The sequence below is a fragment of the Notamacropus eugenii genome, chromosome 5, assembly GCF_028372415.1.
Source record: "Notamacropus eugenii isolate mMacEug1 chromosome 5, mMacEug1.pri_v2, whole genome shotgun sequence".
Lineage (NCBI taxonomy): Eukaryota > Metazoa > Chordata > Mammalia > Diprotodontia > Macropodidae > Notamacropus > Notamacropus eugenii.
Window position 1 is genome coordinate 75611827 of NC_092876.1, and position 17006 is coordinate 75628832.

The 17006-nt window shown below is 45.7% G+C and overlaps 1 protein-coding gene across 7 annotated transcripts in view; it reads left to right on the forward strand.

The window, feature by feature from the left end:
* The window catches only part of HIVEP3 (HIVEP zinc finger 3), a 656876-nt gene that overhangs the window by 430100 nt on the left and 209770 nt on the right, over positions 1–17006 (forward strand). The window lies entirely within an intron of this gene.

The window sequence follows — 17006 nt, forward strand, 5'->3', positions numbered from 1 at the left end:
AAAGTTGGAGCACAGGTTCCTAACCATATGGGGATCCGCTGAGGGATCGTCTGGGCATGTTTGACCTGGAAATCCAAGTCAAGTAAATAAACATTTAAGTGCCTACTATGTGCCAGGTCCATGGGCCAAGAAAGTGATGATTTAGGGGTGGAGAATGTGATCGATATCTTTGAGGACCTGGAGAGCTTTCATAGGGAAGAGGCATCAAGCACATCATGCTTGTTCCAAGGGCAGAACCGGAAATGAGAGGAAGGTGCCAAGACTAGGAATGAGGCTTGATGTCAAGCTCTACTTTCTAATGCTAGAAAGTAGGAGATTCTGTCTTGCTTAAGTTCTTCAGATGAAGGCTGGCTGTCCACTTGGAGGAGGGGGATATAAAAGGGCCACTTGGTCCCTTACAGCTTGGACTAGATATCCTCTGTGGTCCTTTCCATATATTCTGTGATTCCTTCCCCTCTCCCTCCAGACTATCTAGGAAACCTCCTTGTGGGACAACTGAGGCCCATCTTTAGGAAAAGTAGCATCAGACTATCCCAGACTAAGGGCCTCACCTGCTAGGACTCTTCCTGCCTCCCCAATCCTTCTCCCCCTTCTTTTGGCAGTAGCTCCAGTGGCAGGGACCCTCTAGGTTCACAGATCTAGAGCAGGGCAGGACCTTAGAGGTCATTGAGTCAAGTGAGAACTGAGATCCAGAAAATTGAAATGATTTACCTGGAGTGGAACAGCGAGTCTCTGAGATGGGATTCGAACCCAAGTCTTCCTGACCCTGAGGCCAGTACTCTGCATCACTCCACACTGCCTCTGCTCAGTCCTGGGCTGTGTTCCAGCTTTAACATCTAGGCCTAGGGATCAATAAGCTCATCTCTAGCACTTAGCCTGTACTTTGCCCATCTGCTGCCTTTGGTGGCCCTTAGGGAGTCTTGCCAGCCTTGGGGGAGAGGGAAGTGTTCCCAGGTTGGAAGGGGGAGGGGGCTGGGAGGTTATTTTTGGACCGTCTCCCTGGCCATCTGTTTGGGAGGGCGTCTGGGCTCAGGTTTCGAAGGTGGGGTCAGGTGCCCAGCAAATAGGAAAAGGAAACCACTTTTGTCCTTAGGCTCAATAGCCAAGGGAGAGCAATTTCCCTTTTGCCCTGGGCCTGGGTCCAGAGCCCAAGTGTCAGGCCCCCAGGTGCCTCTGAGATGTTGGAGGGGCAGTTGGCACCAGAGCGAGCAGGGAGAGAGTTTGAACTTCAACCCTGCCCCACTTTGCCATATACCCCCCTCCCCTTAAAATCTGGTTGCCTATGACAACCTGGCATATCATTTTCTTTTTATATTATTCTTAGGCCCTTCGTTGCCATAACAACTGAACAATGCTTTTAAATATAGCAGTTAATTTTTCAGGCTGAGGCAACAGAGTTCTTACCCGTCCAGGAGGCAAACAGCTGTTTTGTCTCCTGTCACTGAAGACCACCCTCTACCCCCATGCCAGGCCAAGTGCCTGACTCTCGTGCCCTTTGAGACCCAAGGGACAGCCTAAGGTGAGCTCTAGGATGTCATACGGACTTTCTATCAGAGAGGAAAGCCCTGGGGGGAGGGGGAGGGAGAGTTGTTAAGGAACTTCTTTCTGAAAAGCCCTAAGAAGTGTTCCAAGCCCACCTCCCCCACCTCCCTGGCCCTCTTTGAATTATTGATTTAAAATATCCAGCCAGAATCATCGAATAGCCTTCATGCTTCCCTCCTCCCCTTGGACCTTCCTTTTCCCACAGATGCAGCGCTCATCAGTCATAAATCATAGATCATTGCTGGAGAGCCGAAGGCCCAGCAGGCCAGAAAACAATTGGAGATGAGCCCCTGGGCAGGAAAGAGCCAGTGTGGTGTCGCTGGTGTCAGGACTGGTGCCTCGGAAGAGGAGAGAGCTGAGAACAGAATAGAAAGGCAGGCTCCAACTTGCTGTTTTGGGAGTGAGAGAAGAGCCAAGATCCTGCTCCCAGACTGCTCTGGAAGAGTCTCTCTGTCCCCCCCAGCCCTCAACCAGAAGCATTGCTTCAGTGGGCTGGGAATCCTACCTTCCCTAACCTCACCAACTCCACCTTTGTAATTGCCACAAGGGAATCCATCCACAGATATTTATTAAACACTGACTGTGTACTCAGACCTGCTGAGATGGATCACGGAGCCCCAAAGGTCACCTACTCCAGCCCCATCCAAAGGGCACTCCCCTGCCACACCACCTTCAGTATCCCTGACTAGAGGCCATTCAGCCTTTGCTTGAAGGTTCCCCAGTGATGGGGAGCTTACTGCCATCAGAGGCTGCCCATTCTACTTTTGGAAAGCAATGATTGTTAGCAGATCTTTCCTTATGTTGTGTTAGAAGCTGCCTGTCTGCTCATAGTTCTGCTTTCTGGGGCCAAATTCTTCATAGCTTCAAGTACTTGAAGATGGTAGTCATGGAGTGGATAGAGCCCTGGGTTTGAATCCTGCCTGAAATACTTCCCAGTTCCATCCCACCTTCTGCAAGAGGCATTTTTTAATCCCCCTTAATGCCAAGGCCCTCCCTCTGAGATTGCCTCCAGTTCATCCCAAGATATCTTGCTTGTATGGAGTTGTCTGAATGTTGTCTTCCCCATTAGACTGGAAGAGCCCTGTTTTGGCCTTCCTTTGTATCCACAGTGCTTAGCTTGAGGCCTGGCACATAGGAGGCATTTAATAAATGCTTTATCTTGTGTGACCCTGGGCAAGTCATTTAACCTCACTTGGCCTCATTTTCCATCTGTAAAAGGAAGGGGTTGAACTCACTGACTCAGAAGGCTTTTTCCAGCTCTAAATCTATGATTGGATGATTCCATTCTGATACATGTTTCCCAGAATGTGTTAGCCCTTTATGGTCCTCCTTGGCATGAGTTCTAGTCCCCTTTTCAACCTGGGTACTTTCCTTAGACACACTCCTAGAAAGAAGGAGGAGGGGAAGGAAGAGAGGGAGGGGAAGGAGGAGGAAGAGAGGGAGAAGGAAGAAGAGGAAAGAGGAAAAGAAGGAAGGAAGAAAAAAGAGAGAAGGAAAGAAAAAAGAGCAAGAAATAAGGAAGGAAAGAAGAAAAGAAGGAAGAAAAGAAGAAAGGAAGGACAAAGGAAAGGAAAGAAAGAACACAAAGGAAGGAAAGAGAAAGAAGGAAGGAAAGAAAAAAGGAAGGAAGGAAAGAAGGAAAGAAAGAAAGAAAGAGAAAGAAAGAAAAAAAAGAAAGAAAGACACTGTCTCTAGTGTCAGGGTGGATTGTGGGGCAGGGGAAACACCGGGCATCAGGAAGGCTGAGGATGAACCCTCTCGGAAGCTCAGCTCTCTGGGTCCCTTTGGGTACTGACGTTTGCTGCCTCTCTGCCCCATGAACCCACACTCTAGCATCAGCATCATGCATCTTCTGTTTCTGTCAATGCTGAAGCATGTATTCTGGTAGGGGTTTTTAGCAGATCATTCTGGGGGCAGATCTCACTCCTAAGCCCACTGAAGTCCTGCCGTTTCTTTCTCTTTCCATTCACTCTGCTTTTTCTGATCCAACCAAACTCTAGTCAGTCAATCAATCTCTCTATGAACCAGCATTTATCATGCTATTTAGCACCTGTTGTGTTCTGGACACAGCATCTGGGGACACAAAGACAAAAATAATAACAGTGCCTACCCTCAGGGAGATTACAGTCTGATCCCTTTTTTTCCCATAGTTCCCCATGCAAAGAATGCCCTCTCTCTACCCCTTCACCTATGACAACTGCAAGTCACGTCATCATTTCCCTGATGTCATGGTCCTCTTTGAAAACGAAGAATAAGCACAATGACTATCTACTCCATAAAGACCATTCCCTCAATTCTAGCTCACATGTTAATAGCTTATATAATGTAGAAGGTCCCTTGATGACTGTCTAGACCAGTTATCAAGACTGTCTAGACCTGGTAAAATTTGGATTCAGTCAAAAAATCATATGTGACCTTCAGACCTTGGGTTCCCCAACTCTGGTCTAGATGCATCCTCTCTTTCTAAAGAGAAGGAAACTAAGGCCAGGGCATGTGAAATTAGTTGCCTAAGGTCACATAGCTGGTAAGTGGCAGGGTGATTAATTCAGCTTAGGTCTTCTGAGAGGCTGTGTGGTTTTAGGGGTCTGGGTGGGGGACTTAGAAATTGGAGAGTGTTAGATAAAAGGTAGTTGTTATGACTCCAAATGGCTTGGTTCATGGGGTGGAGGGGTGGGTTTAGAATCAAGAAGACTTGGTTTCAGAACCCATCTCTGATACCTGCTAACTGGATGACCCTAGCTGCTCCACCTTTCAGCCTCAGTTTCCTTATCTGTCAAATAGGGATAATTAGATTTCTAGCACTTGCCTCACAGAGTTATTGTAAGATTCAAATGAGATAATGCATTTAAAGCACTTTGTAACCTTTGGAGTGCTATATAAATGTCAGCCACATTATCAGCTGTCATCATTGTTATCACCAAAATCTATCCTTCAAGGTCCTACTCCAGTCCCACACCTCTCTCATGAAGCTTTTCCTGACCCCTCCAGCATATATAGAACTCATTTTTCCCTGGGTTCTCCCTTCACCAAGTGAGCCTTCTGGAATATAGCCTCCAATAGTGTTCTAATTGTTCCCAGAAGCATAGTGTCCATGTCCAGTGTCTGTGAGTAGGGAGGTGAAAGGCCTATCATTATCTCCATGATCAGACCACCTTTGGAGGACTGTGTTTGGGTCTGGGAGCTATGAAGCTTGAGGCGAGTTCAATGGAGGGTAGCTAGGGTGAGGAGGGAACTGGAAACCATGTCTTGTGAGGATCTCAGGAACTGGAAACATTTACCTGGCAAAGAGACCATTTAAGATATGTGTGTGGAGGGGCCTGAGTGGGAGCGCAGGATCACAGGCTTGGGGCAGAAAGGGATTTTGGAAAATCAATGGTTCAAACCTTTCTTTTTATAGATGATGAACTGAGTCCAAGAGTAGTTAAATGACTTCCCCATCATCGCTCAGCTAGTAGGTGTCAGAGTCAGCATCCCAAGTCAGGTCCTCAGACTCCAAACCCATGCTATTCCCATTGGCACATGTAGCCTCCTTCCTGAGATCCTAGATCTAGTGTTGGAAGAGACTCTCAGGGGCCTCAGGAGCAGCAAGAATCAGAGACTGCTTTGGAGCTGAGGTCTTCAGACTCCATCTGCTGTACCACACAATCTCCCTTCCTAAAATGGCCTTGGAGGCCATTGTATGGAAAATAAATCCAACTTGCTTTGACTGCCAGAAGGCAGATGAGGAGAAATGGGTGGAAGCTATGGAGAGGCAGACTGTGGCTCAAAATAAGGCCCCTTGTTCTCACGCTCCATTGTGTTGTTTTCACCCATTAAAATGAAATGTCCCTTGAGGACTAAGAACTGCTTTGCTAGCTTGTATTTGCATTCCCAGTACTTAACACAGTCCCTGGAACATAGTAAATGCTTAATAAGTGCTCTGTCATTAATTTATCTACCCACTTATCCATCATCTACCCTTCTATCTATCCATCTATCCTATCTATCCATTCATCCATCCATCCACTTATCTAGCTTCTACCCACCTGTCTATCCATCTATCCACTTATCCATCATCTATCCTACCTATCCATCCATCTATCTATCTATATCAACCTATCTATATCTTATCCATCTATCTATTCATCTATGCACTTATCCATCTTCCTACCTATCTATCCATCCATCTATCTATCTATCAATTGATCAATTGATCTCTCTGTCTGTCTGTCTATCCATCTGTCTATCTGTCCATCCATCCTTCTGAGTGTCTAACAATCAGAGCTGTCCAAATGTGAAATGAATGCCCTGGGAGCTAGTAGTTTCCTCCTTCCTATAGGTCTTCAAGCAGATGCTGCACAACCACTTGCCATCAGAGGATCCCAGATGAGGAGCTAGGAGGGATCTTGGATGTCATTTAGTCCCAACCCCTACTTTTACAGACAAGGACACTGAGGCCTGGCCAGGAAGGATTTACCTAAAGTATCTCAGGTAGAACATATCAGACATGGGATTTGAACCCAGAGTCCTGTTGTTCTAAAGGAGACATCTCTTTTGAGTAGTGATGGGACTAGTTGTTCTTCAAGGTCCTAACTAAACCTGTAGCTCTGAGTTATATCTGTAAATTCCTTGAGATCAGGGCAGGGAGGAACATGTTATTGTTCAATTGTTTTCAGTGGTGTATGATTCTTCCCTATTTGGGGTTTTCTTTGGCAGAGATATTGGAGTGGTTTGCCATTTCCTCCTCCAGCTTATTTTACAGATAGGGAAACTGAGACAAGTGGGGCAAACTTGCCCAAGGTCACACAGTGTCTGAAACTAGATTTGAACTCACAAAGATAAGTCTCCCTGACACCAAGCCCAGTGTTCTATCCATTGCACCACCCAGTTGTCCCCAGGAGGAACATGACTTCTCTTCTAGCCATTCCCTCCCTCTTTCTCATACACACACACGTACACATGTGCACACATGCACACACTCACACATATACATACACACATACCACTCCCTTCCCCACTCTCCTACCCCAGAGTTTCACAAAGGGTGTGACTCAGTAAATATTTGTTGAAGGATTATGAGTGACATTTTGGCTGTATGCCTTACTTTTCCTTCCACAGCTTCCCTCTTAGTCACTTATTCCTCCATATACTGGAACAGGATTATCTGGCCGCCCCATGTGCAAGACAGCTTTGAGTATGTACTCTGGTTCAGTGCAGGCGGCACATAGCCCTAGACCTCAGAGTGGAGCAAGAGGAAGCATGTTGTTGAATTTAGTCAGGGGACTTGAGTTCAAATCCTGATTCTGCTGCCAACTCTACCGATGGTCACTTCATCTCTTTGTGACTCAGTTTCCTCATTTCTCACGTGAGGAGGTTGAACTGGACAGTCTTTAAGGTCATTTCTTGTTCCAAAGTGATGATCCTATGCTCTCCTGGCCTCTTCAAAGAATCTGGGCTTTAGGCTCTTTAATTCAGGATATACTATCTTTCCATTTGAATGTAAGAAAGCTTCCTGAAGGCAGGAGCTGTTTGATTGTACTCTATGGAGTATCTAGATGCATCTTGAATGTATTCATATAAATATATACAAACAGATGTACATATCGCTATCTAGGTCTCCTCCATTAGAACCTAAGCTTCTTGAGGGAAGGACCTAGTTTTTCCTTTGCATTTGCAGTGCCTACCACAGTGCCTAGCATTTAATAAATGCTTATTAAATGCTTGTTGGCAGCTAGGTCGAGCAGTGCATGGAGTGCTGGACCTAGAATCAGAAAGTCCTTCCATTATTTTTTTTAAAGTCATATTTGTGACTCTTTGTGACCCCATTTGGCAAAGATACTGGAGTGGTTTGCCATGTCCTTCTCTAAGAGTCAGAAAGACTCTAGGTCAAATCTAGCCTCAGTTGTGCACTGACTGTATGACCCTGAGCAAGTCACCTAACTTTCATTTGTCTCATTTTCCTCAACTGTAAAATGGGGAGAATAATAGCACCTGCCTTATAGGATTATGAGGCTCACATGATAGTATTTACAAAATGCTTAGAGCCTGGCACATAGTAGGCACTGAATAAATACATCTTTCCTTCCTTCTCTCCCATGCCTAGTACAGTGTTTTGAACATAATAGTTCCTTAATAAATGTGTTGCTAAGGTTTTTTTTTTTTTGTTCTGGACCTGCACTTTCATCCATGTGGTGGTCACCCTCTGAAGAGATCTGGGGCAGCTCGGCAGCTCTTCTGCATCATATCATCTGAGAGAGCTGTCCAGGGTCACATGCCCAGTAGGTCAGAGGAAGGATTTGAACCTGCTGCCTCTTATGCTTCTTGGATTGAATTGAGTTGAAGGACTATCATGTAGAAAAGAAATCAGACTTCTTCTGATTGGCATAAGAGGGCAAAAATAGAAACAAGTAGGGGGGAAGTTATAGAAAGGAAAACATGGATTCCATGTGCATGCTGTTTCCTAGATAGAATATAAGTCTTTGAGGGCAGGGCCTGTTTTCTCTTTGTATCCCCAATGTCTAGTAAATACTAGGAGCTTGTTAATTGATTGATTGAAAAACCACAGTGATCCAAAAGTGGAATGGGCTGACTGGAGAGAGAAGCAATTTATCCTCCTCTGAGGTCTTCAAACCAAGGTTGAATATTATTGAGTCGTTTCAGTCATGTCTGACTCTTTGTGACCTCATTTAGGGTTTTCTGGGCAAAGATACTGAAGTAGTTTGCCATTTCCTTCTCCAGCTCATTTTATAGATGAGGAGCTGAGGCAAAGAGAGTTAAGTGACTTGCCAACAGTCACATAGCTAATAAGTGTCTGAAGATAGATTTGAACTCAGGTCCTCGTGACTCTAGGGCTGATACTCTATCCACTGAGCCACCTCGCTGCCCCATAAAGGTTGGATGACCACCTAACTGAAAATGGTATAAAGAGTATTCCTGATCAGATAGAGATGAGCTAACCTTTAATGGTCCTTGTAGCTCCAAAATTCTGTAATTCAGTACTATCTTTCTCTCCCCAGTGCCTGGCAAGGTCAAAGGCATCATGTTTATTTGTAGGCCTTTATTAAGATGAAAGTTTGTGGTATTGAACTGAATTCCAGGAGGCATCAAGGATGCTTGAGAATGCCCCCTTGCTGACTGTGATGTAGAGTGGGGGCAGTGAATAGATCCCTTATCCTTAGAACCGGGCTCTAGTCTTTATCAACTGTATGACCTTGAGTCCTTCCCTTGAATAGTCTGAAACTTCATTTTCCTCTCTGTAAGATGGGGATAATTACTCCTGCTCCTTTTGTAAATGAAATTATGTATATGAAAGAGCTTTTGTAAGTTTCTGAGAGGGAGATGTGGGTACCATACAAGGAATAAATGTCCTTGAGTCAGAATTGTCCTAAAGTAGAAGGGGCTTGTCTCACAAGGTGGAGATCCTCCTGTTCCCTCCCCTGCTTCTACCCCCAAACATTCTATCAGGGGTGGGGAACCTATGGCCTAGAGTCCACATGTGGCCTTCTAGGTCCTTAGGTACGGCCTCTTGATTAAGTCCAAGTTTTACAGAACAAATCTTTTTATTAAGGGGATTTGTTCTGTGAAGTTTAGATTCAGTCAAAGGGCCACACTTGAGGATCTAGAAGGCTACATGTGACCTCCAGGCCACAAATTCCTCCCCCTGATCTAGCTCATCAAGTAGATATTGGCTGGTCCCTGTCAGGAATGTCTACTTGGATACTGATAGATTGTACTACATTCCCTCTGAGGTCCCTCTCTTCCAGCTCTAAGATTCTGGGATTTTAAAGAGCCCTAACACATATACAATATTATAGGAGCCTGGATTTTGAGCTTGGAAGGGGCCTCAGAGGTCATCCAGTCCAACAGGTCTTACAGAAGAGGAAACTGAGGCCCCAGAGAATTTAAGTGACTTACCTAGGGTTACACAGCTAGGAATGGATAAGGGTGAGACTTGGAGTCAGCAAGAGCCAGGTTGGAACTCTTATCCATTTATTAATTTGTCTCATGGGGAATGACTTTTCACCTTTCAGGAAGGACTCTCTGATCAATGAAGTTTTGAACCCTGAGAGATAGTTCTATGAGCCGCTCAGCAGCATGTTCGGGAGAGGAAGAAGTGGGAGGGTGGGAAGTCCCCCTGTCTCCAGCTGCTGGAGCACAGTGAGTGTCTGGTCAGGAGGGGAGGGGATAGAGCTGTTCTCCCTCTAATATCTCTCAAAGGAGCTTGGATTATTTTGCGAGGGGGTGGGGTGAGGGGTTTGGATTGGCCTTCTCCCGGTGTCTGTCTGCTGAGGGAGCAGCTCCTTCCCTCCTCCTAGAGAAGAGATTTCTCCATGACCTAATGCCTCTGGCTGCCAGGAAATAGATCCCAATGTCTGTCTTGAACTTTCCCTGTCAAACTGGGTGCCAGCACTTCCTGTCAGCAATCTTTGCTGTCAGGTGAAATCACTCCTTCCCTTCTCAGGCCTCCACACCTCCCAAATTGCTCTTGGCCACTGTCATGGACCTCCACCCCCACAGCGGCCACGTGGAGGGTCAGCCTATATTTAGCTCTTTGCAACCTTGCCTCATGCAACAAGCCTCCTAGGCCCTCCTGGGGGATCTGTCTCTACTTCCCCTCCCTCTTTCCCACCCTTAGCAGGAGCTGTACTCCATGTCAGCCTCACAGCTGGGGCCCTCATCAATCTCATAAAATGTTAGAAGCCAAAAAGGGCTTAAAGAGCACAGTCTAATCACTGTGTTTTACAGATAAGGAAACTGAGGCCCAGAGATGTTGTGGCATGTACCCAAGGTCACCTCAAGGAGCAGTAGTAGGATTGGAACCCAAAGCCAGTTCTAGTGCCCAGACACAGAGACAGTAGCTGGGCATGGTGGGTAGAATCCTGGATTGGTAGTCTGGAGACCAGAGTTCAATGGACAGTGGAATCAGCTGGGTTAGGATTGTGGAGGGCTTTGAGTGCCAGACTAAGGCCCTTCCTTATTGCTGTATTGACCTTGAGAACTCCAGGTTTCAAAATGTAAAGCCAGGGAACTATGGAAAGAAGCCTGCAGTCAGAAGACCATTTTTTAAAATTTCACTCAGGCACTTACCATCTATCTGTCAGTGAATTTGGACAAGACTCTTCACCTCTCTGGGGAGACTCTGGGTTTATATGGACTGGATCCAACCTTGGAGGTATCTCTTAATTCTCCCTTCAGCTCATGCCCTCCCCCAGGATTTTTTCCTGGGAACATCAGAATTTGGCTTGTTGGCCCCCACCCTTGGTTTCCCCTGGGAAAATCAGAATTCAGCTCAAGTCTAGGTCTGCAAGAAAAAAAAGGAAAAAGGGACCATCAGTTCCTATCCCTGCCACGCAGGCTAACAGAGTGTCAAATGCAGGACATGGTTGTTTTTAAACCCACCAGAAAAACTCGAAGGGTTTGCACCTCAATCCGTGAAACTTGACTCTCTTTCACTCTCTAGTGAGCAACACTTTCCCCAGAAGCTAATAGTGTCCTCCAGACTTAGGGTACTTAAGGGGTGTGCTCCCCGTAAACACTTGTTTGCTAGAGTCAAGTAGCTCTTCACTCTGGCATACCCACACATAGCATTCTAATTCTGAGGTGCTGGAGTCACCAGAGAGTTCGCTCCCTTCTCCAGGCAGCTAAGTGGCACAGTGATGGGCCTGGAGTCCCAAAACCCTGAGTTCAGATCTGACGTTAGACACTAGCTGAATGACAATTCACTTCCTTTCTGCCTGCCTCAGTTTGCTCATCTGTAAAGTGCAGACCTACCTCACAGGATTATTGTGAGGATCAAATCATATAATATTTGTGAAGCGCTTGGCCACCATAAAGTGTGGTATAAATGCTAGTTATTATTTTCAACTATGATTAATATTGTTCTCCAACCAACCCAGTTCAAATAAGTCAGAATACCACTGAAAGGTAAGCCCCAAGTGTGTCCTTCCACATCATGGCTCTGTCCCTTGTTATTCCTTAGCTCCCCCTCCCACTTGAGTTAGGAACCTCTCCATAGCTTTACCACTATAGCTTTAGTTCTGTCTGCTTACATCTGTAGATACTAGACAGTAGATGTAAAGTGTTTGGCAAAGCTTAAGCACCATGTAAATGTCAGCTGTTATCACTGATCCAGGCCCTGGGTTCTATTGCTTTCATCCACTGCTATCTGTGGGGCTCCCTTATCCCCTGGAGGGTCCCATGGCTGTGTAGGTTTCCCTCCAGGGCACTGAGTCTGTGTTTGTTCCTACCTTCCTCTTCCACTCTCACCCTTCCCCAAAGGGTTTGCATCAGTGCCGTGGAACTGACTCAGCCACAAATGGTGATGGCCTTGGCTTTCCTGGAGGACACAGTAATAGGGCATGGCAGTTGGGACTTTGACCCAACTGAGTTTAGAGGGTGCCAATAACATTTGTAGTCCCTTGCTTGCTTACAAACAACCAAACTCAACACCTAGTTAGCATGAGTAATTAGTTATTATAGGAAGCTACCAGATGGTACGTGCTTCCTGTCTCCTGATGTAAGCTCTTCCTTGGCCTAGACTCACTCCTACTCTCCCCCAACTCTATCCTTACTTCCCAGAACATCTTTTTGTTACTCTCCCTGGCCTCCATTTGTGCCTTCCACCCCAGTCCTAAATTTAGTTCCTACCATGTTGACTGGCATGGATGATGGTCAGATGGAGGTGGGGGGCCTGTGGGTGAGTTTTGTCCTCAGTAAGGACAGGCATGGAAGTGCTGAGATTGCCACACAGTGGTGAGGTCAGACTCCAGGGATTCTGGTGCATGATAGGAGGAGGCCCTCTCAGTCTGTCTGTAATCACAGGCCCTAGAGCAGCTGCTCCCAGCCTTCTTGGCCTCTGGAACTGGCATTTGGAAAGCTCTGTCTTCAAGCAGATTCTCTGGCAAACTTTATCCCCAGGGGAGACTTCCTCAAGTCCAGCTGCCTAGTCTGGTGAAGGTTGAGTCTGGGTTTAAGCATAAGAGAGGATAGGCCTGCTGGCATGACCCTCAGGGCCCTAGGAATGAGTCCCATCCTGCCCTCTCCCCCAAATTGGGTAACAAGTGGTATCTTGAGTAAGCAGAAAGCCACCAAAGGCTCCATAGAGAGACATGAGGGATGGCCAGAAGCTTTGCAAAAATAATTTTCAAAGTAGGAGGTGTCCTACCTAGAAGGGCCTGGGATAGAGTGACTGCTATGCTGAAGGGGAAGAAACAAGGAAGCAAGCAAGCAATTTGGAAGAAACTGCTAAGGAGTCCTTGGGTTCCTGCTTTCTGGAATTGGTATTGCAGCCACGCCCTCCCCCACCCTTAGTCCATGCTTAGCTCATTACTCTTTGTCAAAATGTTCTGGAGAAAATTGAAATTGGAAAACTTGGGTCAAGATCCTGGCTCCAGCACAGTGAAATCAGCAGGCTTGCTGCTTATAATTGGGTGAACTTTAGCCTGGTCCCTAACCAACCTGTGCCTCAGTTTCCTCATCTGTAAAATGAAGGATTGGGCTAGATGGCTTCTAAGATTACTTCCATCTCTATATCAATGACCCTAAACTACTTCACTCTTCGAGCCTCAGTTTTCTTATTTGTAAAATGGGGCTGACAATATGTGCATTCTCTGCCTCATTCTACAGGGTTGCCTAAAAAAAAGTGCTTAGTAAGCCTTAAGGAGCTGCCTCCATCTTGCTCATCCTTCCAAATGCTTTGCAATAATTTAATCAATCAACGTAATAAGTGCCTACGATGTGCCAGGCACTATGGTAAGTGCAGAAAGGGGGCTGTGGAGTGCTTTAAATTTGTTGGAAGAATTTCCATTCAACACTATTTTTGAATGGAAAGAGCATGAGAAAATCACAGGGTTTGAGTATCAGCTGTGCCATTAATATTGGTATGACCATGGGTAAGGTATTCAGTCTCCCTGGACCTCAGTTTCTTTGTCTCCAAAATGGGCATTACATCCCCCATCCTATTGGCATCCTTCTCTTGGTCTGTGATCTGAAATGTGACAGACTTTCCGAGCGCTTCCACACACCCCCACAAACACCCACAGACAGGCACACAGCGACAGGTGCTGTGCACTTAGGGAGGGATAGAAATAGTCACACAGGATGTGAGAAAACAGGAGAGCATTAGGTTGCCTGAGTTACAGATGCCCGGTGCTTCCACTGTCACCCTGCTTGAGGGACTGGAATCTGGAGATCGAATTCAAACAGGCAATAGTAGTTTGGGTCTGGCACTACAGCTTTATCCTCCTTTGTTCCTTGTACTGGTGCACACTGCATGTAAGGGACATCAGGCCAAAGCTGGGACAGATCCAGCACTCATGAACTATACACCACAGAGACGGTACAAGAGGAAGAAACCCCAAAGTCACTCTATGCCTTCCTACCTTGTAGACTCTTCCCCATCCCTTGTTATTTTCTCTTTTTGTTTTTCAATTTCCCCATACTCATTTCAATTCAATTCAACAAACTTCCCCTGGTTCTCCTTAATTAACACTCTACTCCACCATCCATCACTGATTGTGGTAGGTCTCTGCACCCACCATAACGCATATATCTTATTTCCTGTCACCCTTAACTCTCCCAGGAGAAATGTGAGCTCAGGTAGCTGTTCCCATAATTCTGTGTGCTCAGGACAGTCCAGATGCCTAGGAAGCCTCCAAGGTTATAACGGCCCCATGAATGACCTCAGGACAGAGTACTCTCAGGTCTTTTCTTCTGCCTGACTTACCCCATTCCAATCATGGCATTTGGTGGGGGCGAGGGGGAGAGGAATGATGATATAGATGTCAGGATTTCCTAACCTAGCCTCTGTAGATGACATCACTGATAAAGATTGATCTTGACTGGCTAGAGCACTGGACTGATTCTAATAAGATAAAATTCAATAGGAATAAATGTAAAGTTGAGCTTGGGTACAAAAAAATCAACTTCACCATTGTAAGATAGAAAAGGTACAAAGATGTGGCATCTCTGAAGAAAAAAATGAGATGTTTTGGTCAACCACAAGCTACATATTAACCCATAGGAGAATGTAGTAACTAGAAGAGCTAATACAATCTTGGGCTATACTAGAGTTCCACTATACTCCAGATCTGGAGTATTGTGTTGCCTTAAGAAAGACATTGATGACCTGGAGAGTGTCCAGAAGAGGGCCTCCAGGATGGAGAAGGGGCTTGAGTCCATGCTATATGACAATCAGTTGGGGAAAGTGGACACATTTAGCCTGGAGAAGACTCAAAGGGGGTCATGAGAACTGCCTTCAAATGTGGTTGTCATGTGGAAGAGAGATCTGTCTTGTTCTAATTAGCCTCCAAAGGCAAAATCAATAGTAATGGGTAGAAGTTTCAAGGAGGTGAGTTTGAGCATAATGTCAGAAAAACTAAATAAAACTTAAAAAAGACCCTTCTTGAAAATTCTAGCTGTCTGCAAGTAGAGTGACTTGCCTCTATACGTAGTGACTTCCCCTTCCTTGGAGGTCTTCAGGTGGAGGTTGGATGACCAATCTCTCATCAGTATGTTGTAGTGGGGATTCCTTTCAGATATGGGTCAGACTAAATGACCATGAGCATCTCTACCACTGGGCAATTCTGTGATTCCATAACAAGGACAAGGGAGAAAGCTCCAAGACCCAGAAACATATAGGCAGTCCTTCAGACTCTGACTTTGACATGGAGCAGGCTGGCCCACTTGTTCTTCCCCTCTAAGGGCATCTGTTTTCCAACTTTTAGGCCTGGAATGCCCTCCCTACTCACCTCCTTTTCTTGGAATGCCTAGCTCAAGTTGAGGCTCAGCTCAAGTGCCCCCTCTTTCATAAGATCTTTCCTTACCCTCGTGATTGCCATATCTCTACCCACTCCCAAATTATTCTGTATACTGTTTGCCTCAGTTTCCTCATCTGTAAAATGAGCTGGAGAAGGAATATTTTCCAAGAAGACCCCAAATGGGGCCACCAAGAGTCGGACATTAAAAAATGACTGAACAACAAAACAACATATTTCTTATGTATTTTGTACTGACTTACCTGTGTTTCTGCCTCCCAGTGGAGCATAAGTTCCTTGAGGGTAGGGACTATTTCGTTTTTCACTCTGTCCTCATTGCCTATCATAATACCTGACATATAGTAGGAGCTTAATAAATAGTTATTGAATTGAACGCCACACTGAGCTTTGCCAGGTTCAAAGACTTCAACTTTGCCTTGACTTGGTAGAAGACCATGAATGGGAAGCTAGGCTTCTAGTTAATCCCATTCAGTATTGTCTTCTCTATAACGAGGGGGTTGAGCTAGATCACAGGCATCTACCATGCAGCCCACCTGACATTAAGGTACAACCCACCAGAGATTCTCAGCAAAACAATTTTTAAAAAATTTTTAACTTGAGCTCACACACATCTAGACTAAAGTCCTTACCCAGCACCTCTTTGTGACATGGAGATAACCTTGAGATTCTGAAGACTCTGCCTATGGAATATAAGCTCTCCTAGGCCTGACCAAACCAGAAAGGCTTAGAGTAAAGGCCCAGAGCCAGATGGTGTGTCATTTGAGGACCAGCCTGGCAGAGTTCAGGGAGGCTCATTTTCAGGTTGGCCTTAGGGGGAAGAATTTTTTTGGGTCACGGCAACTCATGAAATTGTCTTCTAAGACATCAGGGAGGGACTGGGCTGAATGCCAACAGGGAGTTCCCATCTGAGGTAATCCTGGATACTTGAAGTCCATGAGCCTACCATGAGAGCCTGTCCTCCTACCCACTGCTTACAGGACAGCCCTACCCTGGCCTTGTGGCTAAACCCCACTACAGCCAGATGTCAGGCTAGAATTCAACTATTTAGTCAATAAACATTTATCTATGTACCAGGGATTAGAGACACATAGATTAAAAATTAAAAATGAAGCCATTTTTTGCCATTAAGGAGCCTACATTCTACTGTGGGGGGGGGCACACATAAGTAGATACAAGATGATGAATGGATGTTTGGATGGATGGATGGATAGATGGATGAATGAATGGATGGATGGAGGGATGGAAGTACTGATAGAGATAGATAGAACAATTATTATGTGCTTACTACATATCAGACCCTGTGTTAAGTACCATAGATAGAAAAACAAGCAAACAAAATCATCTCTGCCTTCCATTCAGATAGGGAAAATAGAGCAGCATCGTGTGGGACTGGCTGGGAAATAGTGTGGAGGCAAATTTCTAGGCAAGAGAAGTTGAAAATTTCCCTTTCAGTGCCGGGCAGCCTAAGTTGCAGGTAGTGATAGAAGGGGCAAAAAGAAGATAATGTAAGAGCTGAGCAATATCAGGGTGGGGAGAAGACCTTAAAAAGTATAGGAGGGGTGGTGTAGAGAATTCGGAAATGCTTGTGTGCGACTTGGGGCACTCAGGCTGAGTCTTGAAGGGAGTCCAAAAGGCAGAGGCTAAAAGGGAAAGGATCCCAGGAGTGGGAATGACCTAGGCAAAGACAGGGAGACAGGAGATGGAGAATGA